At 42.1% G+C, this 25,054-nt stretch overlaps 1 protein-coding gene across 5 annotated transcripts in view; it reads right to left on the bottom strand.

Moving 5' to 3' along the window:
• The window catches only part of LOC117874863 (semaphorin-3D), a 195,283-nt gene that overhangs the window by 160,548 nt on the left and 9,681 nt on the right, over positions 1-25,054 (bottom strand). The window contains exon 1 of one of the 5 annotated variants that reach the window (XM_034765503.1): positions 18,778-18,858. The exons of the other annotated variants lie outside the window; for them this stretch is intronic. The gene's annotated coding sequence lies outside the window, so the exon portion shown is untranslated. Of the gene's footprint in view, positions 1-18,777; positions 18,859-25,054 lie in introns of those variants that run through there. 5 annotated transcript variants of the gene reach the window in all.

Raw genomic sequence — 25,054 nt, 5'->3', positions numbered from 1 at the left:
AATTGTTAAATATTCATAATAAGAATTTGTATTTTAAAAGGTTTAATTTTAAAATCCATTAGCATTATAACAAAAGAACAATCAAAAACTATTAATATTACATTTCAAAACTACAACTTTTTCAACCAAGGCATCTTCTTACTTGTATGGCTAAAAAAAAAAATTCAAAATGAGATGTCTCAGAACTATAATGCGTTATTGTTTTGGAAACCTAGTGGCCCTATGTGTTTAATGTAATCTGTTAAACTTCATGATTATCATGATAATAATGATGATCTATAGAATGTCTATTACTATTAGCAGTTTGATGCATAGTTACAAAACTGAAAACATCACTAACAAAGCTACCCGTAATGACAGCACTAAAGAAGCATCATTCTTCCTTACAGAAATATCAATCACAATTATCTTGTCTGGAATAAAAAAAAACCATAAAAAATACTATTGCAACAAGCCCAAGAAAGCTTATGCTCAAATAAATCTGATAGTCTCTAAGGTGCCACAAAAATAGAGCACATAAACATGTGTTTTGAATTGCACCCTGTCATTAGTCTTGGGTGCTGCCATCTCTCCCTAGGAGGTCTTGATTGAGAAATCCATGATGCTAGTCATGGAAAGTTCAACCCAAGGGATGACAGCAATCTTAACTGTTGCAGTGGGAAATACAGTGAGAGGTCTCAGAAATCCAGACCATTCAACACCTTCATTTAATCACAGACCTTTAAATGGCACAAGGAAGCAAACAGGAAGCCAATGCCTAACATGAGAAAGGCTAAGGCATAAAATAGTTACACCTAGCAAGGGACATAAGAGACAATAAGAAGATATTCTATAAATACATTAGGAGCAAGAGAAAGATGAAGAAAAGTGTGTGTCCTCTTCTTAGCAGGAAAGGAGAATTAATTATGGACAACATCAAGAAAGCTGAGGTGTTTCATATCTATTTTGCCTCATCCTTCACTAAAAAGTTAAATTGTACCAGCCAAATTAGGGGAAGAACAGGCTAAAGAATATTTAGATAACTTAGATGTATTCAAGTCAGCGGGGCCTGATGAGGAAAATAGAAAGCAGCATAAACTCTGGCAAGCCAAGTATAATTAGGCAGGCCAAACAAGAATTTGAAGAACAATTAGCAAAAGACAAAAACTAACAATGTTCTTAAGTACGATAGAAGCAGGAAGCCTATGAAACAAACAGTGGGACCACTGGACAATCAAGGTACTCAAGGAGCATTCAAGGAAGACAAGGTCATTGTAGAGAAGCTAAATGAATTATTTGCATCAGTCCTCACTGTAGAGGATGTGAGGGAGAGTCCCACACCTGAGCCATTCTTTTCAAATGGCAAATTTGAGGAACTGTCCCAGATTAAGATGTTGATAGAGGAGGTTTTGGAACACATTGATAAATTAAACAGTAATAAATCACCAGGACCAGATGGAATTCACCCAAGATTTCTGAAGGAACTCAAATATGAAATTGCATAACTACTAACTCTGGAATGTAACCTATCACTTAAACAATCAGTTTGTATGCACCTGAAGGATAATAGATTTATAAGGAATAGCCTGCATGGATTTGTCAAGAACAAATCAAGCCAAACCTATTTAATTTCCTTCATTGACAGGATTAGTGGCATAGTGGATAATGGAGAAGCTGTATACCTGATATAACTTGGTTTTTAAAAGACTTTTGACACAGTCCCACATGACATTCTCATAAGCAAACTAGGAAATATGGGTTAGAAGAAATTACTATAAGATAGGTGCACAACTGGTTGAAAATCTGTACTCGAGTATTTATCAATGTCTCACTGTCATACTGTGAGGGTGTATCTAATGAGGTGCTGAAGATGTCAGTCCTGGGTCCAGTACTCTTCAATATTTTCATTAAAAACTTGGATAATAAAGTGGAGAGAATGCTTATAAAATTTGTGGATGACACCATGCTCGGAGGGGTTGCTCACACTTTGGAGGACAGGATTAGAATTCAAAACAACCTTAATGAATTGGAGAACTGGTCTGAAATCAACAAGATGAAATTAAATAAAGATAAGTGCAAAGCACTATGCTTAGGAAGGAAAATTCAAATGCACAGCTATAAAATAGGCAGTAACACTGTTGTTAACGATCTGGAACTATAGTGGATCACAAATTGAATGCGTCAACAATGTGATGTAATTGCAAAAAAGTCCAATGTCATTCTGTGTATTAACAGTAATGTCATATGTAAGACACGGGAGGAAATTGTCCTGCTCTACACAGCACTGGTCAGGCCTCGCTTTAAGAAAGATGTGGACAAATTGGAGAGCGTCCAGAGGAGAGCAACAAAAATTATAAAAAGTTTAGAAAACCTGACCTGTTTAAAAAGCTGGCCATGTTTAGTTTTGAGGAAAAAAGACTGAGGGGTGACACGATAACAGTCTTCATATATGTTAAGGGCTATTATAAAAAAGATGGTGATAAATTGTTCTCTATGTCCACTAAAGATAAGACAAGAAATAATTGTCTTAATTTGCAGCCAGGAAGATTTACGTTACATATTATGAAAACTTTCATATTATAAGGCTAGTTAAGCACTGGAATAGGGTTCCAAGGGAGGTTGTGGAATTCCTGTCATTTTTAAGAACAGGTTGGACAAACACCTATCAGGGATAGTCTAGGTATACTTGGTCCTGCCTCAGCACATGGGGGCTGGACTTGATGACCTCTCAATGTCCCTTCCAGACCTACATGTCTATGATTCTACAAGTGTACGGACTCACAACAGTATGCCCTGTTCAGCAGGTTGACGACTATGGTCTGCACTAGCTAAAGTTTACAGGTAGCCTTCAAGGATACCTGTGAGTAAAGCACATTAGAGTACTGGAGCCTGGTGACAAAGGCATGATTGGTGTGAGCTCCACGTTAGGGAGAAAGGACCACAGCCTCCTGGTGAAGGGCCCTGCAGACCATAGCTGCTGTAGACCTCATCATTAAAAAAAGTCAATTTTCCATCTTAAGTATGTGAAAAAGCAGATATTTCAGATATCATTGCAAAGAGATGTTGGCAAATTCTGGTTTTTATTGACACCCTCATTACTGCAAAATTGAAGAACAGCAATGGATTGCATTGGGTTGGAAGACAGAATTATTTTGCAGGGCATATACCTACACTGTATACTGAGGGTATCTCCTCCACCCATTCCTCTAACTGCTTCCCATACCTAATAACCATCATTTCCTTCTTAGTCACATTTTGTCACAAACCATTCAAACCAGACTGAGAAGGACCAAGGAAATCTATGGAATCTGAGTGTAGGCGGAATTGCTCCAATGCCACCTTCTCAATAACTTTTCTTCAAAAAGAGAGATTCATGGCCGTAAAGCAAATGCTGAGATATTGCCATCCAAATAGTATGAGTTTAAGTAGAACTTGCTTACCTGTTGCTGTCAGCTTGCCCTATTCAAGTGAAGAGGCAACTCAGTCACAATGAGCCCAAAATTTCTATGTTTACCTTAACCGACCATGAAGTGACATGGGTCAATTTCACAGGTGGTTGGTTACAACTCCCTAAGCACATCCAAAACCACTGGAACTAAAAGTAGACAAAAACCAACCAGAAGAGATGACACATTCCTTCCCTTCTGCTCGAACACGCTTCCTACAGAAGTCATTATACTGGCTCAGATCTGACTGAATGTATCTGCTAGTTAAGTTGACAGTTCCTCATGAAGAGAAACATTCCACTCAGTTAACCAAGCTAAGAGAGCCTTGATTTATCAGTCTGCTGACAACTCAGAACAGTCCAGCTGGTTTGGATTTCGTAAGATGTCAGGGGACTCTGTGGAGCGACTCAGTAAAAAGAAGCTTAAGAACGTGGCAGAAAGGGGGATGATTACTTCAAAAATGGTTTAAGATTAGTTAAAGATGGAAGAGGTGTCTAAACCCAAGTCCATCACACTGTGTGCACTTACTACAGAATACTGTCCTCAAAAACAAAGGGCATATTAAGTTGATACATAAGCTACAACAGAGCCAATTCAGGGGTACAAACTCTGGCAAGCATGTAACATGTTTTCAAGAGGGCGTCAGGGGACGGCAGCCGCATATTTATCTGTTGTGTCAAATACAGTAACATCATGACAACAGCTCAGCATAACTCTAACAATAAGGCAATAAATAAAATAGTAATACCTTGAAAATCATTATGCGAATTACAGTTGCATCTGCACTGTTTCCAAAAACTGGCAGAATTCCTTCAAATAAACAAGTCACTGTTTTTTTTTTTTAAATAAAGATTCCATGTCAGCAGTAATTTGAGGAAATCTGCAAATCAGTTGCTTTCATCAGAGGTGAAAGAGCAGAAAACATATCTATCACATTGCCTTTTCTTGCTTGGAAAGCCAGAACAGGGAATCTCCAAAGAGTAAAGCAGTATAATTAAAAATGAACATTGCAAAACAAGACAGTCATAGTCTAGAGTATTTGCATGTAGATGTGTGTGCAACATACTAAGCCAATAAATTCATCATGTATTTTTTGTTATTGTGACAAAGTTCCTCCTCTATCTTGGTGGGTCCTGCGCTTATTGGGGGATTTTTTTGCCTCAGAGATTCACCATGTGGGTTGGGGAACAGCCCAGACAGGGCCGGCTCTAGGCACCAGCAAAACAAGCTGGTGCTTGGGGCGGCACATTTTGAGGGGCAGCATGGCCGGCGCCAGAATGCCACCCCTAAAAATGTGCCCCGGCCTCCCTAGGTCACATCCGCTGCTGCTGCCAGGGCACGCAAAACAGCTGATTCGCGTGCCGCTACTCGCCCTCCCTCCCAGGCTCTCAAACCTGGGAAGGAGGGGGAGATCCCAAGCAGCCGTTTTGCACGCCGCTGCTCCCCCTCCCTCCCAGGCTTGGGCACCTGGGAGGGAGGGGGAGAAGCAGCGCCCGCACCGCGGCCACTCGGGATCTCCCCCTCCCTCCCAGGCTCTCAAAACTGGGGGGGGGGGGACTCCGAGTGGCTGCAGCGCGGGCGCCGATTCTCCCCCTCCCTCCCTCCCTCCTAGGCTTGAGAGCCTGGGGGAGGAGGCAGGGCTGGGATTTGGGGAAGGGGCAGAGTTGAGGCAGGGCTGGGGTAATTAAATAAGGGGGGGGGGAGGGGGCCAAAATTGTTTTTGCTTTGGGCGGCAAAAATCCTAGACCCGGCCCTGAGCTCAGAGACCTTCCCCTCTGGGAGAACCCACAGTCCAGGTCAATTGTAAGGTTTGGGGGGAACCCGGGCCCACCCTCTACGCCGGGTTCCAGCCCAGGGCCCTGTGGACTGCAGCTGTCTATAGTGCCTCCTGTAACAGCTGCATGACAGGTACAACTCCCTGCACTACTTCCCCATGGCCTCCTCCAAACACCTTCCTTATTCTCACCACAGGACCTTCCTCCTGGTGTCTGATAACACTTGTGCTTCTCAGTCCTCCAGCAGCAGCACACCCTCTCACTCTCAGCTCCTTGCACCTCTTGCTCCCAGCTCCTCACACTCGCACCACAAACTCAAGTGGGCTCCTTTTTCAAACCCAGGTGCCCTGATTAGCCTGCCTTAATTGATTCTAGCAGCTTCTTCTTAATTGGCTCCAGGTGTCCTAATTAGCCTGCCTGCCTTAACTGGTTCTAGCAGGTTCCTGATTACTCTAGTACAGCCCCTGCTCTGATCACTCAGGGAACAGAAAACTACTCATCCAGTGACCAGTATATTTGCCCTCTACCAGACTCCTGTACCCCACTGGTCTGGGTCTGTCACATTATATATAGGGTCAAATTCTTTCCTGGTGTAAATGAACACAACTCAGTGGAACTGTCATCAATTTCACAGACAGAGAATTTGGTCTTAAATAATATGTAAAATACAATCATAGGCCCCAATCCTGCAAATACACACAGGAGTAACTTTACTCATGAGTAGTCCCTACGATCTGTTTGTGTGTTTGCAAGGCTGAACCTTTAATATGTACTGTACAACACCATGACATGCAAAGCATTATGTAAGGGCTAGAGTACATAATAGTATTATAATCTTCTGCATTGGAGATTTCAATTAACTTAATTCCCCTTACAAGAGAGGACATATACCCAATTTTTGTAGCGGTGATCTTGGTGGGCTAAAAGCAAACATCCTTTTATCCACTAACTGAAATTTAAAATAAGCACCTTCATGCTTTCTCCCATGCAGTTCCTCATGCTTCAAAAGAGCTCCCCTTAAATATTCACAAAACTAACACAATGTCCTCTCTCAAGTCCCTCCTTAAAATTCTCCTTTGCCCTTATGGCTACAAAAAACTTGGCAGGTAAGGAGCTGGTATGCTGGGACCCTTGCCTATCATTCTGGCCAATATTGTCTCGTTGTTTCCTTGTGCTCCCCTGTCAGTCTTTGTGTATCCATCTGTTGTCTCTTGTCTTGGGCTGTAAGTCCTTGTGGCAGGAGCCATCTTTTTGTTCTGGGCTACTGGACCATGATGGGCCCCTAGGCACAATGTTAATACAAGCAATAATAAAAGGGTTAAAAATAACTGTATAAAACCTTCTCCTGAAAACGCCATGCTGTCTCAGACGGTGCAATAATTGGCCTATTCACCATTTGAATAAACACCAAAGCTGTTGCACAAAACAAATGCCAGACAGGAAAATGTGCTTGTTTAAGAAAAAATAAATAAAAAGGCTGAAAGAAGTATCAGCCACCACATGCTAGAGCAGGGGTTCTCAAACTGGGGGTCGGGACCCCTCAGGGGGTCACGAGGTTATTATTGGGGGTCGCGAGCTGTCAGCCTCCACCTCAAACCCCGTTTTGCCTCCAGCATTTGTAATAGTGTTAAATATATAAAAAAGTGTTTTTAATTTATAAGGGGGGGTCGCACTCAGAGGTTTGCTCTGTGAAAGGGGTCACCAGTACAAATGTTTGAGAATCACTGTGCTAGAGTGTTTAACGATACTGTACCTTGGAGACCAATGATGCATCAGTGAAGTCAATGACAGTTTTGCCGCTGACAATGTCAGCAGGGCGCAGCCCCATCTGTACGAATACAAGTAAGAGGCCTGTGTAATACAATACTTCTGTGTTGATCTGTGAACTACCATGCATAATATTGTGTCTTACCCACAGCATGGGTGAGATGTGGAATGTGTTTTAAACCATTGCATACCTACAGCCTGATTCTGCTCCCATTGAAGTCAATCAGGGCGCTTCAAAGGCATGTTAGTTGTTCATAATACAGAGGTTCTTAAGTCATTTCTCGTGGGGTGCAGCACTGCAGACCTAAAATGTGTTCCAATGGCTCTGACCTGGAATTAGACCGATACGCCAGTACTGTAAATCTCCAGTGTTTATTCATGTCGAGCAGGACATTCCAGATGAGTGTTACATCCTTTTTCAGGATGACCCCATACTTAGTTATAATTCACAAACAATCAGAATGGTATTACATGTGAATGGTGATAATACACTGCTGAATTCCTCCCACAACCTTTCTGGGTATGCTACCAAGGGAGTTCAATTATTTTGTCCGAAGCTGGCTGATCTATGCTTTAGAAATGCATACAGTCAGATAGATTAGTCACTCTCTCCACCCCACTGCAATACATTCCTATCTATTCATTCTGATTTTCTCCCTTCATTCTTTCTCCAGTGAATGGTTTCTCTATATCATGGTGAATTTTTCCCCACCTTTCTACCCAAAATAACAGAGATTTATGACTGTCTTCAACATGGACCAATATCAGCATATTGCAAGACTGTAACCATTATGGGGGTCAGAAAGTCTTTTGTTGTTGTTGTTCTAACTCAGTGGTTCTCAAAGGTCATTGCACCGCGCCCTCTTCTGACAACAAAAATTACTACACGACCCCAGGAGGGGTGACGGAAGCCTGAGCCTGCCCAAGCCCCGCCACCCAGGGCAGAAGGGCCAAAACCAAAGCTCAAGCCCTGCCACCCTGGAGGGAGAGGGGGCAAAAACCAAGCGCTTCAGCCCCAGGTAGGTGGCCTGTAACCTAAGCCTCGCCACTCAGGACTGAAACCCTTGGGTTTCAGCTTCTACCCCAGGTAGTGGGGCTCACACTTCGGCTTTCACCCTGGGGAATGAGGGTCAAGCTTTGGCTTTGGGTATGGGCCTCAGACTTCGGCCCCAGCAAGTCTAACACCAGCCCTGGTGACCCCATTTAAATGGGGTTGTCACCCATTTTGGGGTCCACACCCACAGCTTGAGAACCCCTGTTGTAACTGAATAAGCTCTGGGGACTGGAACCTCAACTGGTATAAATCATGTTAGATCCATTGGTTTCAATGGCGTTACACCAACTGAAGCCAAGAGAGGATCTGGCCCTAGAGAATTAGTGTATTTAAGAACACAAATATCACAAATTCGGAATTACTTACCTTGCCTGTAATTCTGAGTTATCTTAATATGGCTGGCTACCTCACTTTGGACAGAAATAATAATTCATGGCCATGTTGGTCCAATCCAGTTGAATGGAAACAGAATTCCTTTTTACAGTAATAAATAAATCCTAAGGTTTCTATCTGCTAACATGTTATCTGATCTGACTACGCTCTCCCCAGGCAAACACTTCCAAGTACAACCAGATACAAAAACAGATCAAATTGCCACAATCTGGACCTGAAGAAACAAAAATATAACTATTGTGTATGTAACTCCCCTCCTCAGAGGTCACCTGCTGACCACCTATTATTTGAGCATGGTCAAATATTGTCAAATATTCCACTACAAATGCCCTGATGTAGGCTGTGGCGTACCATTTTGATTCCACTTGTTACCAAGCCTATTTAAATGTCTTGATCACTCACTTTAATATATGCTAATGCCACCTGTTGGGGAAAAGATGAACTAACTGAAAGCTGAGCATCTTGGTTTGCTGGAATATTCTAGAACAATGTATGTATGTGGTATATATGTATTTGTATGCCAGACCATCAGTGTGCATGGCGGTTTACAAGGCACATTAACTAGTTAAAAGGCACGGTCCTTGCCCTGAGGAGCTTACAAGGCAAACATACAGAAATTAACTCAGAAGGGAGTGGGGTCAGGAAAGGGGGGGCTCATAGTCATTAAACCTCCTCCCCCAAAACAAAGAGAAAAGATGCACAGCCATTGAACAGCTTGAAGACTTAGCATGCTGCCTACGTAACATAAGTGCATGTAAAAATGTTACTGTTTTTTCTTTTCTTTTGTAACTGTTCCATCTTAAATGACGTTCATAGTTGAATGCTAACTTCACATTGCTAATTAAAATAACTCAGTTATGTAACTTGTCTTTTGGTAGTCAAGCATAAGTATCTAAGGCTAAGCCTACTGGAAACAAGTCAAATGCCCAATCGAACCTAATTCTTCCTCTTAGCTAAGCACATTCTCTTTTTGTTTGCTAGGTGTTAACGAAGGATCTAAACAGAACCATGTCTTCTCAAATGTTACAACACAACTGCCTACTATGAAGTTCCTTGCCTCTTCTTCTGAAGCAACTAGTATTGGCCACTGCCAGTGACAGGACATAGGATTAGATGGATAGAACTGTGCAGACCAGATGCAGGAGGATCATCCGTAAATACTGTACAGGAATTTTTATTATAGAGAGAAAAGTGGGCTGAAATCAAGAAGTCAGAGCTGGCAGGCAGCATACATCCCTGATGGCTTTCTCCAAGGGAACTAGGCTCAATAGCTAGGACTAGAAATGTAAGGGAAACTCTCCACTTTTCTCTTTCTTTCTAAAAAATAAGTTTCTAGCCATTTCCTTTGCAAAGATACCCTTGAAAAGGTAACCAAAGCAAAACCACCCTTTAGAACTGAAAGCCTATTACTAATTTTTCCTAAGATCACAGGTTATTCAAAGTCCCCTCACAGCCTTTGGGTTCCAGATAAAAACAAACCTTAGCCACTGATTTTTGGGAAGACCCTGGATTAGTTCACAGCTATAGGGTGCAGTGATATTTTTCCTGATGTTCATCTGAACATTCCAGCTTTACTCTCATTATTCAGAGTATTTGCTCCCTATGGGGCTCTGCATGTAGCTTCCACTAGCTAAGCCCACAGAAAGGAAGCAAATAGGAATAGACAGTGTGAGAGAGTTTCCATGAGCGTATTGAATAATGTTCCCAAATTGTTAAATGCTAGTGAAACACTGAACTTGATATCATTGTTATTGTTTTATCATTCTTTTCAAATCAGAACTTCATGCTTTCATCCTCCATGAACTAGTTCTCTAAACTTAAGATATACACAATGGTCTAACAGAAGGGCATTAGAAAAATGTTAAAGTAAACATAATAAATAAAATAATAATGAATTGGGCTTACATCTGTTTGTGATTATTATTTATGAATGCCGTTTGGGGAAAACTATATAGAATCCTTATAACACACATCAATTTAACTGCTTTAACTTTGGCCCAAAATTCATGGTACTGTTACGTTTATCCAACAAGGATCCTCTTATTTGAGGCTCAGTGTCAAGTAAGACTAAGCTTTCAAAAGAGGCTGACTGAAGCTATCACATAAGAGGATCAGAGGCATACTTCTGCCACAAGAGAAAGCACTTTGAACTGCAGTGTGCAATTCTGTCAGCAGCTCGTCACTCAGTGGATTATAGCATCAGACGCAGTCACAGATTCCCCTTTCAGATAAACACTTTGTCGCAATCCTGACCTTGCCAGATAAGGCCCAGTTAGCAGAGTTCAAGTCTGCACCATGTAGGACCCGAAGAAGTTATGATTCACCGCTTCTCATTCTCATCAGAGAGCTCTATTCATTACCAGCCACAGTTATTTACTCTGCGATTGTTCAGACTTTACTGGAGGTGGAGGAAGTACACAAAAAACAAACATGCACACGCTAAACTTAAAAGGTTCAGCAAATAGCCATTTGCTCCTATGTTATGGGGGTATTTCTGCGACCTCCGTATGGCCATAGTCCAAAAAGGGATGGAAAGTGACACTGGCAGGCCTATTCTGCTCCATCTAGCAAAGTGTTTCAAATCAAGAAAAACGGGCAATTCTGCATCAGACTAGGCTAATTTATGTGGAATTTTTGTCTCTTAAATGTTCCCTTTAATATTCAATCCAAACAAGAAATGAAATATTTGTAATCTTAAGGGTCTGACATAAGGCTACACAATTAAAAGGTAACTTGTGCTGAAGTTAAGTTCTTAAGGTTATTTCAAAAGTATTATTCTGTGTTGTTTAAATAAATGCCCTTCGTTTCCCCCCCCAGTGGTAGAACTATAATAAGGGCATACACCAAGTTCCTCACAAATAATAAGGACCAGATTTAGACACCTTTATTCACCCTCAGTGCTACTGAGATCAGGGCCCTACTATGCCAGGTATCGTACAAACAGGTAATAAGAGTCAGTCCCTGCCCTCAAAAGCTTACAGCCTAAACAAAGGGGGGGAGAGACAACAGAGACACAAAGTGATGTGCACAGGCCACTGGCAGACTCAGGAACAGAAATGAAGTCTCTTGAGGCCCACTCTAGTGTCTATCTAATGAAACACACTGCCTCTCACAGAGTAGCTACAAGGTAAACAGTGGAACTGCTGATGAAGAAGTTACTCTTCAACATGCCTAAGGTTGGAGGGGTCAGGCCCACATGAAAGTGAAAGTAAAAACTGGAAAAGAAAGACAGAGCATGCAGGTGTGGGCTAAATTCACACCCCAGCTTGCTGCAAACTAACTGTTCATGTAGACAAGTCCTTCCTTAAACTGGTTTTAGAAAAGGTGATTCTTAGGCTAAAACCCCATCTGAGTCTTACTGCCATATAATCCATTTATTTCCAAAGAGCTGTTGACAGATCTTTAAACAAAGCAAAGCTGTCAGGTGCCACAATGAAAACAAATACTGTTCTGCAGACCCTTAATCAAACTGTGTTTCTAAACCAGAGGACTACCTACTTCTGTATATTCATTCTTGAGTCCTCATTCCACTATTTGATGTGGGCCCCATTTTTAAAAAGCTCCATGTGTCAGAATAGAGAAGACAACATTCTTATAGGTTGTATCACTCCTTCGCCGCTCCAGCCACATCCTCAAGCTTATGACCCAATCCTGCTCCCACTTATTTAATGGCAAAGCTACCCTCAATCCTCTGTTGCAGGTCCAGAGTGACACATGATGCCTGAGTCAGGGTGGTCTAATTCTTTTTTTAAAATACTGCCATCCCAGAGGTTAGTTTATTTTTTTATTTTTTTGTAATTTGCCATGGCTCATGAAGGAAAGGGTCTCATGGAAACTTTTATGGCAGAGAACAGGCTTTTTGCTATCTCTGTGTTTGTTTTGTTTCAACTAACCATGAGAGTGGAGCTTCTGTAGCTTCATTTTTCTCCCCTACTCCAAAGTCCCTGCGGATGTTTCTCTTTAATTTCATGGTTTCACTCCTGCTCTGGGAAACCTTCTTCCTGGTGTGTGTGAGAGCGACCCTTCCTTAGAGGTTTTTAAGGTCAGGCTTGACAAAGCCCTGGCTGGGATAATTAGTTGGGGATTGGTCCTGCTTTGAGCAGGGGGTTGGACTAGATGACCTCCTGAGGTCCCTTCCAACTCTGATATTCTATGATTCTATGACTCTATGATATGAATGGAGGGTAATCACTACTGCCTACTTCATTCTGCCCTTGCTAGCATATTCTATTCTTCCAACTCTTCCTCAGAACAAAGAAAGGAACATCTTTTTCTTTCCCTTACTATAAAGGGTTGTTTTGGGGCTCTGGGGAAACTGAGGTCTCTGTCTTCTTAGGTCCAGCTAAAAGCTGTGATGGGGTACACAAACCCCACACTGGGACGGAAGGGGTTAAAAGACTATACTGGGTCCAGCTAGCCCTGGTCCTCCAACTCTGCAGGGCATGATCCAAATGGAGACAGGGTTGAAAAGGGAGCGACCCAGCTCAGAACGGGGAGACTGGGTAGGAGTGCAGGAGTCAGAGACACTTCCCTGAGACACAAAGGACTGTATGCTGAGCCCAATTGGGGCTGGCAGTTTGGTTTCCCTTTCCTATTTTCTGCCTCCTTATCTGGGACTGGAAGCAGAGAGAGCAGAGTTAGGAAGCAACCCAGGGAAGGTAACACAAAAGGGTCCACAACCCTCCTCAGGGTTCTGTGCTGCTGACCCTCCTAGGGTCCTGCGTTGGAGCCCAGTGGAGTGGGTGGGCTGAAGCTCCACTACTATCCCCCACCAGCTGAGTGGCCGCTAACCACTAGCACCCCCAGCCCACCGAGGGGCCTACCACACAAGCTCTTTGGCCTATTGCATAACTGAGGCCATTTGTCCAGCTTCCTGCTTCTGGGGGATTTTGAAATCAGGAAATCCATGGCAAGACATGGGGCATGGCTTTAGCAGGCCTAAGCATCTACAACTCCGGTTGAAGTCAATGGGAGCTCCTGGGGTTCAGGACCTCTGAAAATCAAGCCCTAGGACAACAATAGAGTTAAGACAATGGAGCACAACTGACATCCAGAGAGGAGATGAGTATCTTCTTCTTACATATTAAAATCCTAGGTTGGTTGTTTGTTTTTTGAAAAAAACTATCCAGGCCAAGGCCATGTACAAGCCAGAGCAAGGGCAGGAGGAGAGTTACAGAGTCTCAGAAAAAAGAATGAAGAGTACTTGTGGCACCTTAGAGACTAACAAATTTGGGCATAAGCTTTTGTGGGCTAAAACCCACTTCATCGGATACAGAAAAAGCTTTCCTCTCTCCATCCTAGTCCAGGTGAAAAGAGATCAATCACTCATCCCCAATTTAGACACTTCCTGAAGCAGCTGCTATGGGCCCAGCTGGTGCTGGACTGTACAGGATCACACAGGTGCAGCAGTATGCAGCCGAAATAAGAGATTTTGTTTCCTGGATGCATGTTTTGTGTTTGAAGACCTGATTCTAACCTAACAGACATGATCCAGCTCCCACTGAAGTCAATGGAGAGACTCCGCTTATGTTCAAACACTCTTTTTTATTAATGTAATTTGTGATGTGAAATAAAAAGCACCCCGGAGGCTATTACATTTCATTTCAGCAGCAGCTCCCTGGAGGCTAGATAGCTTGGCGATGACTAGTGCAAGCTGAAATCCACATTGTGTGCTGTAGGTCAAAACTCTGCTAGAGACATCAACTTGCCGTTCTTAAATTAGAGTACTATAAGATCACTCTTCAGTAGCACTCCCCGTAGAATGGCTGGGAATGTCATTTCTACAACCCAACAGTTTGTGCCTACAATCTACAGTGCAAAAGTCACTCCCAAGCCTAGGTCTGCTGCTTAGGAGCAAACTGGGCTTCTACCTGAGCTATAACTGGCAATGCCTGCAATTTTGCTCTACAGATTATGGAGAGAAAGAGAAATATGCTGCAGATAAGCTATAACCATGGAAAAGCTGTTTGACTGAATGGTCTTCCTGGCAAGCATGGAGGTTAATGCACTGCTAGTTAAGAGCTTCTCCTAAATTCACTGGCTTGTAACAGTGGCAGCTCTGAGAGACCAATCAAAGGTGTTGGACTTAGTCTGTATGTGGGAAGATATCCAAGCCACTGCTTTCCATTCACCTTCTGGAATTCAACTGGAAGATAGCTCACTCCTTGGGGCAGTGAAGGTGGAAAGAATTAAAGAAACACAAGTGACACACGAGGCTACAGCTCTGTGAAAGCTCTAAGTTCAAAGTGATACAAGAATGTTGCTGCTAAACTAAGAATTTCCACAAAACCATGTGAACTTGCCAAGAGTACTTCATTCAATGCTAATGCAAAACACTGGCTGCATTTCACCAAATCATATGCATCTGCTGAAATATAAGCAGCAATTATCTACAAAAAGGAAAGACCTATAAGGGGGCAAGTCATCTAATCTCTGTGCCTTGGTGTCCTATCTGTAACGTGGGGATAATAATGCTTCCTTGCTCCCACCTAGGCCTGTTGTCTATTTAGAATGTAAACTTTTCAGAGCAGATTCTGTGTCTCACTCTGTGTACTGTATGTGCAACAGGGTCCTGATGTTGGACGGGGTCTCTAGGCACTATTGTAATACAAGTGATCATCATCAGCGTCATCTTTTCTGATGTGCACTGCCCCTCCATGCCTCAGAATGTGTGTGCGCGTCACAGAGATAAATTGTATTATTTAATCTGACCCTGCTGGAGCTGCATGAACAATCAATGCTATGTAGATAAAGAGGAAGCTGTTGCAAAACTCCAGTGTAATAGCTGCACAGACGTGGCAAACGCTTTTCAGTTGTTCAGAGGTATTACTTCATTTTATATATTTATGAACTTTTAGCTCTTGGAAAAACCTCCAAAACAAACCCGACAAAGCCTGGTCATCATCACATAAGACACATTTGTCACTCACCTGTGCAGTAAATACAGATTGCTCACACACGCAGCATTCTTACATTGTCTTAGGTTTCTACCTCTAAGAGCTGGCAATTGCATGAACCAGATAGCTGACAACAGTGTAGTTTACTGTTAAAACAGAGCTTGGACCTCAAGAACTATATGGATGTTACACTGATAATATATGATTTGTATTGGGGCAGTGCCTTGAGGCCCCAAACAAGGATCAGGGCCCCATTGGGCTAGGCACTGTACACAGTAACAAGACAGTCGGTGCCCCTAAGATATTACAATTTAAAAATATGACAAAAGACTCCAGGTGGATAAAAATAAACAGTCAGTGGAGCAAAGGTGAGATGGTTATGAATGGTGTTATGAATAATGTAATAAGCAGCAGACACAGCACACCAGCTGCCTAGCTATATACGGTATATGCAATCTTGTGTTCCTATTACTATATTTCTTGTCTTTCCTTTGCCCTCTCCACCCGTCATGTTCTGTCCCTGCACAGAGCCTGGTCTGAAAACACTTGGGCACATGAGTATTGCTTGCATTGACTTATTATTCATTATTTGTGTTACTGTAGTGCCTAGGAGACCTAGTCATTAACCAGGACCTCACTGTGCTAAAGAGAGCGTTTGCATAACTGGCCCTTGGATTGTAAACTCTCAGAGGTAGGACTGCCTTATATGTTTATACAGCTCCAAGCACAATGGGGCCCTGATCCTAGTTTGGGCTTCAGGACACTACAAATAATAAAGCAGTATCCAAATTACTTTTACGTGACCACTTGGGGTACATTATTTATGATTCTCTTCGTAACCAGCACTCTTGAAAATATATTTTCCACATCTGAATTCAATGCAGTATAGCATCTTTGTATTCTGACACTTCAGAGCTTAAAACTAATCTGATGGTGCATGTTTAATATCTCTCAGTAACAGTTAATAACACCAGCACAATACTTTGGAATTATAAAGCATTAAAAACACATTGTACAAATATTCACAGAATGTTGGGGTATACACTGTGGATTTCGATGTTTTCTGCAATGCACTAGGACATACTAGAGTTGCTTTACAACAGCGATGCCAGACACTCCCCTCCAGATCCAGCCCACTTGACATATTTATGTGGCCGGCATTAGTCATTTTTGCAGAAACGAAGACACTGATTCTGCAACCTGTGCCATGCAAGCAGTGCCTCTAAGCCAGCACAGGGCACCACTGAGATCAATAAGAGAGTTGCAGGGATAATCCAGAGTGGAGCAATTTCTGGGACTGGTGCCTCAGCTTTAATTTAAATATATATATATATATGTTCCCAGCCTTCATGGTTGTGAAGATAACCTTCAAACTGAGTGCACTCAGAGCAAACCAGAGCACTGTTGACTTCCTCAGTCTGCAGACAGCTTTGTCTACCCTGGAAAAATGAGTGGTGTTTTAATATATTTTAATTAACAGGTTTTTAAACATCACTTAGCACCTGGGGTGGACAAAGACAATAAAGGGTTTTAAAATGTGTTAGCTGGGCATGGTTAACCCTACCTGAAACTTGCACACCATCTTGGTCATCCTCTAGAAGGAAGGGAGCAAAACTGGTGAGAGAAGGCAGTGGCAGGAGAAGAACGCTAATGGAGAGGGGGAGGGGAAATCTCTCATTTTCATGGGCTGTCACTTGCCTTACAGTCAAGAGAAGGGACTAACAAATATCTTGCTGCAGCAGTGGCAACTGAACCACGGAAAAATCATAGTCCAGGGAAAGATTTTGTAAAGCACCGAATGTGTGTCACACATTTAGCCTCCAGCATTTATAAATGGTGTTAAGTATATAAAAAAGTGTTTTTAATTTATAAGGTGGGGGGGTCGCACTCAGAGGCTTGCTATGAAAGGGGTCACCAGTACAAAAGTTTGAGAATCACTGAGCTATTGGTACACAGCAGGTTTCCATACTGGGTCTTATCAGTAGTTTTCCTTCTTAGAGTAATCATGCACTGCCCTCAGATGTCTGCCCCCAAGGCTCCCAGTGACTTCAGTAGGAGCCATACATGAGCATCCAAGGGGAGAATTTGATGCAAGTAATGACAGATAAGCTGGAAACATTTTATAAATTAGGCTGTATTAGTCCCAGCTCAAATCCTATTACTGGGCTGCAGCGTGCACAGTTTACATATGGTGGGGCAGGAAAAGCAAAGAACTGAGCTGTCCTTGAGACAAAATTATCACCTATGTGAAACAATGACAGGCTCGCACTATCAAGCTCTGTGAGAAATATGAACAAACATTGTATCTTTTGCCCTACACATTTGCTATTTTCCTTTACTGAGACAGAAGCCTTGATCTTAACCAAAAACAATTCCAGCCCTCCCTCGAACCATCACCAAAGCCAATCTGTATTTTATTTTTCAAAAACTACATGCACTGTTCCATTTTTTTAAAATACTCAGCTGGAGTAAAGTGCATTTGTAAGCAAGAAGAACAGGAGTACTTGTGGCACCTTAGAGACTAACAAATTTATTAGAGCATAAGCTTTCGCGGACTACAGCCCACTTCTTCAGATGCATATATTTGTAAGTAAGGTGTTTTTTAAATAACTGTAAAAGGTTCTGCACATTTTAGATTCATCGTGTTTTAACCCTGAAGGGCCCAATAGATCATCTGGTCTGACCTTCTGTGTAAAATAGACCACAGAATTTCAATTTCACCCAGTTATCCCTGTATAGAGCCCAATAACTTGTGCTGGGTAAAGCATATTTTCCAGAAAGGCATCCACCCTTGCTTTCATAACACCAAGGGATGGAGAATCCACCATCTTCCTTGGAAAAAGTGACTTGTCAAAGGACATGCAGCAGATTAATGTTTCCCAAGTCCCAGTCCAGTGACCTAACCACTGGCTCACATTGCCTGCCACCATTTTTTTTAATGAGAAAAAAAAAAACCTATATCAAAAAATGAGAGAGTTTCATTGAATGATCAGTCTTCAAAGCCAGAAAACAGCACTTGTCCAAGGCAATGCAAAGAACATAGGAGCTGACCTAGTAGATCAAACCAATGGTCATCTGATTCAGTATCAGAATAAGGTATTGATGTGGGCCTAGGGCTCACTGCAGGATCATGGTCTAAATGCCCATATATAAACTGTCTCTGTAGCTGACATACATTAAATCCTCTATCCATTAATGCTCTTTTCTAGTCCCCTCTGCCTCCCCATGCACAAGCCCTCTCTCATTTAGACACACATACACAGCATGAAGGATGAATATAAAGAGAGAGAGAGAGCATAGGTCAAAAGGGTTTCTTCTACCATGCATCAGATGTGCCAATGAACATAATAGACAATGAGTATAATATGGTGCCCACTACAAGACTTTGTGGAATCCCTCGCTAGATATTACAAAAGGCCATAGTACTCCCTGCAGGCATTTAGAGTGAGGATGACAGTCCTACTCACACTTAGTGTCACTTTACTCCAGTTATGCTGCCTTCACATGCTGGTTCTCTGTGCTATTCGATAAAGAGGAATACACTCCTTCACATGGAGACTGATGCATTTATTGTGTCTCCTTTGTATTGTGTCAATTCTAGAAGAGGAGACAAACAATTATAATGAACTGAATTTCATTTCTGAAATAGGTCCAAAATGCTCTTTTAAAATCTCTTTAGTAGGATTTATCTTAATGCTTTTACTTTTAAAAAAATCTGTTTTAATTACATGTACTGCAGCTTTTCTTCTTCTTAGCAGTAAAAAAGAAAGTATGATGCACTTGGATAAAGACAACGATTTGGCCTCCTAGGACATGTCTGCGCTAGAAAAATTACTACCAATATTTCATTAGTGACCAACAGTAGTGAGTGAGAGCACCAGCGACAGCAATGTTGTAAATGCTAATGCAGACAGACAGGACTCAGGCACTTTTACCCCTGTCATGAAAGTCTGCCTAGAGCTGAGACTTGTCTGCGCCTGAGCTCTCTCAATGCTAGCAGCTTAGCACTCATGTTGCAAGAGTGTTGAAATATGGGGACTAATTTGGATGCACCCTTAGGGATGCAGCTGGTGTTTTCAGTTTTCATCCGGACCATTATTTGGTGTTAGCTGAATACAGCAAAAATGTGGCTGCTGATTTACTCATAACCACAAAGGAGAGCTGAATCGTAAAAACAGAGGGAGAGGGAAACTTAGAAGGGTTTGCAAGGGGAAAAGATCTATGTTTTACACTATGGCTTGAAACCAACTGGGGAACTGGTGCAGCAAAGAGGTGCAGGTGGGCTGTTCCAGAAGAAAAGGTCCTTGTGCCACAGTAGCTAGCATGCATGGAATAGCCCGAGACGATGAATCAGGGAGTGGAGGACAGAAGAGATTGTATGCCAAATGCGAGTTCACCAGTGATGTCCAAGCAAATTAAGACAATTTTGATTAGTATGATTTGTCAGTCAGTTGTGTGAATACCATTTATACCATACATTTTGTAATAATAGTGGACAAGCTTTACCTCCTCATTCAACAAAGCATTTATTATAAGTGATCGTTATAGTGGAGCTACTGAACAGAGTAGGGCTTGAGACATTTTCCAGACATCTACTATCCAGGAAACCAAGCCTACCAGCCACAGGGTCATGAAAGATGGGGAAATACCACCAGCATGTTCCAGGGTCAAGGTTCTAATGCCTAGGATACTGCTCATAACTTTCCCAAGCATCAGCCAAATGACACTCCCATCAACCTTGCCTGTTTCCCTGATGCCCACAGAATTCTGAATAGCAACAAGGAAATTGACCAGTGTCCTGTTAATTTAATTCTGCTGTTCTTGCTGCTGCTTAGGAATGCTACCAGTTGCAGCAGAGACACAGAGCAGTGGGTCTGCAGACTCAGGAATACAACACCACAACGGTTTACATTTGGAAGGCTATCTATCTTTGGACACATGCATACGAGAAAACATTTGGAGACTTTAAAGTGAGATGATTTTAGAATGAAGGTTCATCTTTTTCCTCCATATCCTTAATTTTGCAGGTTTAAGCAGTCTCCTAACTATGATTTTCCTATTATGGATTCTGGCCTAGTGATGCAATCTTTCCACAATGTAGAACTCCAGTGGGAGATCATGTTCTGGCTATTATATTGGGCCCTACTTTTCTTTAATATAGATTTTTTTCTCACTGGGACAGCTTTATGAGATTATATATCTCCTTTTTTGTAGGTGTAACTACAGGACAGTAACCATGGTCATAACTCCAGCATAAATCAGTGTAGCATAAACACCATACAGGACACTCAAGAGGCAGACAGAACTGAGCAGTCATAACTACAGGTCTTTTTACAATGACAAGGCATCTAGAAAAGAAGAATCAAAAGTCCCTTCAACCCAAACAATGATAGTGCCTGATTTAAAAGAACAGGTGCTGTAACCCCCCTTCCCTACTCCCAGTGGTTTGGGACTGAAATTCCAAACACTTCCCACAATCAGTTCTGCCCTTGAGACCCTTTAACACTTTGTGTTTGTATTGGAAAAAAATAATAATACCTAAAGTTTAAAAGAAACAGCTACAATTTTATCAGGATTGAGCATCCGTCATATCTGATACCCATGTATAATCTAAGACCCTGGACAAAATAGCCTATGCTGATTCTTTCAATGACACCATGCCTATTTCAAAATCATTTACTCAAAGTGTATTCACACTATACACTGAAATTGAAAATCTGAAATTTCTCATGAACCCTTTAATTAAAGTAGTTGGTGTTACTGGACACTTCTCCAGATACAGGGCCAGACACTCAGCTGGTATAAATCAGTGTAACTCCATTTACTTTACTGACACTACTCTGATTTATACCAGCTGAGGATCCAGCTTGTGAAGTCCTGCTTTTTTTGCGAACATGGCCATGAGATTACCCTATGATTGCAACAATCTTACCTATTCCCTATCTACAAGCTCGGGCATGTCCTCAAAAGGGGATTTTGTTTTCCTAACACGAATCACATTTATACACCTCAGCTCTTGCAAAACTGGACTTCCCACACAAGTATGTGGTGTTGGGATTTGTTTTTTAGTTATTACCTTGATCGTTATTAAAATTCCTCCCACCACTTTAATGGAGTGCCACACAGGTTTCTTTTGTTAAGATATAACTGTGAGATAAACTGCAGAATTTCAAGACCTGCTGATACCTATAGGGAAACTTTGAGAAATATACATTATTTTTAGAGAGGTGTGTGGGCGTGGAGCTGGGGGGGGGGCAGAATTCTTCAGTGATTTTGTTTTGTTTTTGCATTTGAAGGTTTATTCCTGACCAATTGAGCTTTCCCTGCTATTTCTTGCCTAATGAACCTTTGTGCTGAAATAGCTCCTTCCAATTGAAGATAACACAAATCTTTACCAATATTAATGAACTAATCCTCGTACACCCTCTGAGACACATATAGTAAATACTGTTATGCCTATTTTTAGATGAAGAACCGAGGCACAGAAACGCATGTTTTTCCCTACACAGGAAACACCACAAGTTTGTGTTCATAGAATTTGATAGCTTTTCTTTAGGGTTTGGCCCCAGTGGAAGTGGCAGGGGTTAGACCCTCCAAACCAAAATACCACCTAAGATTCATGTGTTTCTCTGTGTATCCATGGATTCCAGGATCATCCACATGGAGACCCTGTGTCTCTATACCAGCTCCCAGTCTCCTTGCAATATACCTCCTGATGATAAGATGTAGCCTCTGAAGCTGCATAGCCCAGAAAGTTCAGCCCTCAGAGGCTCCAGGCACTAGCAGACTAATTTAGTATTATTTATTTTAGATATTAGCTCTCATTTGACTGTTTTTAATTCTAGCTGCTAAGTGTTCAACATGCATCTTAACTACTGCAATATCCTCCTCTATGTCTTTGACATAGACAAATGCAACCTTGGTCTTCCCCCATGCCTCAGGTGACCATATTTTCCTAAACTGAAAATGGGACACCCGGCTGATGATCAGTGGGCAAGAGTGAATGGGACAAATGCCCAGTTATGCCAAAAAAGTCATGGGACAGAGCTTAAAAAGGGGACTGTCCTGGCCAAAATGGAATATATGGTCACTCTAGCCATGCCCCAAGTCATTCAAAACACTGCTGCTAAAACCATCTTCCAGGCTCATTTCTCTAAAGGCTACATCCCTTCATTATCATATCAAATACAAACTATGTTTCTTTGCCTTTAAGGTCTTTCATGAGTTAACTCTACCTTACCTACCTATTACATCAGAACATGAGAATATAAGAGTTGCCATACTGGGTCAGACCATGGTCCATCTTGCCCAGTGTCCTGTCTCTGACAATGGCCCATACCTGAGCTTCAGGATGAGTGTACAGAGTAGGGCAATTATGGAATGATCCACCCCTGTGTTCCACTCCACTACTTCTAAGGCATCAATGCCTACCTCCTCTCTGCCAGTGATGCTAGCCTTCATCAATACTTCAATTATTTCCTCAAACATCTTCATGCTTTCTACCATGTTGCCTCTTAGGAGGAGGTCCCTGTAAAAACTCATGTTATCCTGCTTCAAATCCTTCCTTAAGGCTCACTTCTGCCAACACAACACAAGGGATAGACAGTTGGTGTGCGAAGATGACGGTTTGTCATACTAACCAGTCTTTTCATTATTACCTTGCCTTCCACCACACCTGTTTCTTGGTCTTCCCAACCTGTTCAAACCACCTAAGGAACTTATACCATAGCCATAGTATCAAAGCACTGCACAATTGTTAATGTATTGATCCTTACAACACTCCTATGAGGTCAGGCAGTGCTATTATCCCTATTTTGCAGATGCGGAACTGAAGCACAGCGAGACTAAGTGACTTGCCCAAGGCCTCACAGGAAGTCTTTAGTGGAACAGGGAACTGCACCCAGGTCTCCCAAGTCCTAGGTAAGGGCACTAACCATGGGAACATCCTTCCTCACCTGTTCTCTCTCATCATGTGCTAAGTTTGTAAACTCTCTATTAGATGAATGCACTGTGCTTAGTACAACTGATCCCTGATCCCTGACTGTGGCCTCCAGATGCTACTGCAATACAAATACATTAATAACCATAATCCTTTTGATTAGAAAGTGTCCCCTTCTTAGCAACTAAATGAATTCACAAACAAAACAGAAATGACAAAGCTTATACATTGCACAAGCATCACTTGTACTATGAAGGTGATTTACAAAATATAGAAAATGGATACAAACAGATAAGCATCTAAATCTTTTTCCCAACATTCTCCATGACACATCAAGGGATCTTTAATCAAGAAGCATAAAATTACCCTGTAGATACAAAGCCATGGAGTAGCTTTAAAGGAATATTTATGTTCTTAATAAAGGTTTCCAGGCACTTGTTACAGAAACATGAAAGGTCACCAAACTGATTAAAGGGTCAATTTTGTGTGAAAGACTGTGAACTTTTAAATACTGAAATGCCGCAGTAGTCAAGAAAGAGAGGCTCAAATTGGAAAACCCTTAGGGTATGTCTACACTGCAATTAAACACTCACGGCTGGCCCATGTCAGTTGACTCCGGCTCGCGGGGCTTGGGATGTAGGGCTATAAAATGGCAATGTTGACATTTGGGATCAGGCTAGAGCCTGGGATCTGAGAACATCCCCCCTCACAGGGTCCCAGAGCTTGGGCCTGAGCCCAAATGTCTACACTGCCATTTTACAGCCCTGCAGCCTCAGCCCTGAGAGTCTGATCAGCTGACACAGGCCACCTGCAGGTGTTTAACTGCAGTGCAGACAAGAGCCCACGTGGCCATGCTCTGTTATGCCTGGAGAAGAAGCACATTTGCAATAACACACCACTACCTGTCATTGCCAGCACACTCTATTATTTGGCTGTTTTAGGTGTAGCAACTTTGGGATCAAAGCATATTATTCTAACCAAAGCTTTCATTCATTATAATGCATTACCAGCACCCATAAAAAGTTACAAAGATTGTAACATCCCAAAGATAAATATCTACATGAACCTTAAAATATATTTCTTCCTTTTTATATTTTTAGCAGATACTTTGGCATTTAATTTGAGAGTTGGATACACCCCTTTTGACCTAAGCAGCTAGTCAAAAAAACAGGGTCTTGTTCCAGGTAGAGTTTGGTATTTTCTTTGATGCAATCTTGTTTATTTACAAGGAATATACAGAGTCCTGCTTCTCTGAACGCAGAAGGAACCAAACTGGAGATAGCTTCTTTGCTTATAGCCCAAGCCTCTTTAGCTAGCACCAGACCCAGAACCTTTCTGTATGTTTCTCCAGGGTCACACTATGCTTATAGGCTTCTGCCTGGCTTTCTTTCTGCCTGTGAGTCTCTCTCAGATTCTGAGTGTTCTGCCCTCCTTCTCACTCTCTCTCTCTCTCTCACACACACACACACACTCTTCTCCACCCCCTCAGTCCAAAAGTCCTGGGCGGATTCACACACCGCTTAGTCTTAGGTAGGCGGGGGGGTGGGTTGTCATTAACTTATCCTGACTATATTAACTGAAGAGTGTGTTCATGCAGTTCACACCCAATCTCAAAGAGCTTTGTGATCCATGAAGTCACCAGCACTTCTCATCATAACAGTATTCCTTCGGGGGTCAGGAGGGGAGAAAGCAATGTTTTGGGGCAGTGAAAGAATTCTTAGCATTTTCTCTCTTTTCATTACACCACAAAAAGTGTGATGAGGAGCAACCACAATTTTACAGAGTGTGTCACTGACAACTTCCAG

This window comes from Trachemys scripta, chromosome 1, assembly GCF_013100865.1.
Source record: "Trachemys scripta elegans isolate TJP31775 chromosome 1, CAS_Tse_1.0, whole genome shotgun sequence".
NCBI lineage: Eukaryota > Metazoa > Chordata > Testudines > Emydidae > Trachemys > Trachemys scripta.
The sequence above is the reverse complement of the archived record's forward strand: the minus strand, read 5'-3'. Positions and strand labels throughout refer to the sequence as shown.